This window comes from Lagopus leucura, unplaced genomic scaffold (assembly GCF_019238085.1).
Source record: "Lagopus leucura isolate 7727_CA_CO unplaced genomic scaffold, USGS_WTPT01 22849-0_obj-0_obj, whole genome shotgun sequence".
Lineage (NCBI taxonomy): Eukaryota > Metazoa > Chordata > Aves > Galliformes > Phasianidae > Lagopus > Lagopus leucura.
In genome coordinates this window covers 1-2,785 of record NW_024963244.1, presented here as the reverse complement: position 1 = coordinate 2,785, position 2,785 = coordinate 1, and the positions used below count along the sequence as shown (strand labels likewise).

General features: G+C 43.8%; 1 long non-coding RNA gene across 1 annotated transcript; it reads right to left on the bottom strand.

The window, feature by feature from the left end:
• Positions 1–1,069: 1,069 nt before the first annotated feature.
• On the bottom strand, positions 1,070–2,779 carry LOC122191043. Its single transcript, XR_006182290.1, has 2 exons — positions 1,576–2,779; positions 1,070–1,458 (listed from the first exon to the last, which is right to left on the bottom strand). It is a non-coding gene; the product is annotated as an uncharacterized LOC122191043 (long non-coding RNA).
• Between the last annotated feature and the right edge of the window lie 6 nt (positions 2,780–2,785).

The following is a 2,785-nucleotide window of genomic DNA, read 5'->3' as shown; positions in this document are numbered from 1 at the left end:
TTCACATCCCTCCCTGAGTTCAGCTCCTTCTGCGCCTTGGCTTTCCTCATCCTATCTCTGCACACACGCACAGCAGCCCTGCGTTCGTAGCATTTAACTATTATTAAATAATAATAAGTAAAATAAAAATAAAAATAAATAAATAAATAAATACATTTTGGGGGAAAAAAAAAAAAGAAACAAAAAAAAGTTTACAATAAATAAATAAATAAATGAATAAATAAATAAGTAAAGTTACAAAATAGACTTCATTACTCTGACTAAACGATTTAATGAAAGACTTTGGATGATTTAGAATAGTTTTCATTGCAGAAGTTGTCCTCCATTTCTACATACAAACACCTGAGACAAACAAGGAAACCTTTGGTACCAAACTTGAATGCCTCTGATTTTCTGTTGTGTGGAAGTAAATTTTACCCGTGCCAACTTCCAGCTTCATCAATCACAGCTGACCAGATTCCAGCTCCCTCCAGTGATCTGCCTCAGCCCCATGAGTCCAACAGAAACACTCGGGCTGAAATTGCATCCAATGCTGCCTTGCACCTAAACTTCACCAAGGCAGCTCAACATCTGTTGTCCACTGCTACATTTTTGCTTTGGCACCACAACAAGTGAGCGCGACACCCACCTGGTTGCACAGCCCCACAGTTCCTGCTACAGGGTCCAAAGTGGATCACTGCTCTTACATAGATATTATTTTCCTCTACCTAAGACATTATTCTAGAACACAAATTCAGGATCATGTGAACTTCCTTGTCTCCACGCTCTGAGCTTTCTCCCTCCCTCCTCTTTCTCTGCCTGCCTTCTGCCTTTTTCAGTAGCTTATTACCTCCCACAGAAACCGCTGTCCTGGACTCAAAGCACACTGCCAGCAGCCATCCCAAGTCACAGCACTGGCCCAGCCCTCACTGCTACGTCAGGTGACTGTAAGTGTTGCTGAACTGATCTGAAATATGTTTTGTTCTGTCAGCTGCCCTCCTGTGTTCTGTCCCAAAATACAGCTGACGCCCTGAGCTTGGAGAAGCAGGCATTAAAGCACTGACGGGCATTGGAATAACAGAACAAGACATGAAATGTTGATGCTTTTATTTAAATTGCTCCTGACACTCAGCTACTAATTACAAATTGGAGGAACGTGCTAGGGGATTGGGGATGTCTGTGCACACAGGCAGAACCGCAGTTTCCCTCTCAAGATCTGACTCTGGTCGATCTTGGCACTGTCACACATGGCAAGATTGAGTATTTTTAACACTTCTTCAGCAGTGAAAAGTACTGTTTTTCCAGAAAAAAATACTCTGTGCACCCACGACTTTGGAAGGTGCTGCTGTTTAAAACAGACTGGAAGCAACGTAGTCCGTATGAACACCATCTATTAGCCCAGCTCCATTGTTATGAACAAACCAGCAGGGAACATCGAGGCCATGCTCAGGATCTCTTCTGTAATCCTTCTGCCAGCCCCTGCAAGGCAAAATACAGCCACACAAGTATCAAAGCAGAAAATACAAATTGGCAAAATAAGCTTTGCTTTGTCTTTTCTAAGGATTTGATTTTTGTTTCTTTTTTTTCTCTTTTTACCTTGTTACTATCAGTTCCTTGTTTTTAAATATCATTGTGGCATCTGGTTTCTTGGGATCAGACCCAGGATGCATTTCAAGTATGGCAAAGTCAATGGGGTGGAAAAACTGTCCTAAAAACAGAAGCCAAAATTAACATGTCAAGTATGCTGCACATACTGAAGCAGAAACAAAATGAGCAGAGCCCCCACAATGTCTGCATTGCCATGCTGCTTACCAAGGTCCCTCAGGGCTCTGAATGCACAAGCAAACACCAAGTTCTGTGCAAAGTTGCATGTATGACTACAATGTTATTTACTGAGCAGAAACTCTCTGGAATTCTCTGCAGACCATCTGGATGTGGTTCCACCTTCTGAAGGTAAGGTAAAATTGGCCTTTTCTAGATGGCCGGCCCTTCAGGTTACCTCACTTGGTGTCCTGTCTGCTCGCTGTATTTATGACATACCACTATCCAAGCCTTCAGCTTTCTTTGAATCAAATAATGCGTTTGTTGATCTCTGAAATCACTTGATGACACTGTGCTTAGAAGCAGCCTGACATCTAAGGGATCCTGTTCAGGACAGGATTACCTTCTGGGCTCCTTCCCTAAGGAACACAACTCTTCCTTCACATTACGGAACAGAAAAGTGTGCTGACATTGCACCCTTATTCTCTTCTCTGTTGCGTTACAGCATTTGCCAAGAGAGACAGACCCAACACCCTCATCCACACTTAGCTTGGCTCACTCTCCTCACACCTCCCAGTGCACACCAGGACTCAGAGGTGAGTTCACAGCAGCTCATTATTTACCACAATGACCCGAAATGCAGGTCTGCTGCCCTTACCTGATTTTGTAGGAGAAAATAAGGATGCAAGGAAAATGGCTGTGTGTGAATGGAAGTGTGAAAACACTGCGTACTTTTCAGCAGAGAAAGCACCACAAATCCCACTACACTGCAGGAAACAGGGATGCAATGAAGTCACAAGTTTCATCCCTCGTTTACCTGCTTTACCTTCTTCTAGAGTAATGTTATCTAACGTGAAAGAAATCCTAGGCAATACAAGGCATTCTCTGGTTTTCATACATGACAGTCAACCAAGATACACCTGAGCAGCTAGTTTTCTGCAGATGGGGCCTCCCAACAGCTGAGTAGGCAGGGACAGGCACCTCCCTCTCCCTGCTCCAGAGAGCAGTGCCCAGCTATGTCTACCTGCTCCTGAGGGGCACTTGC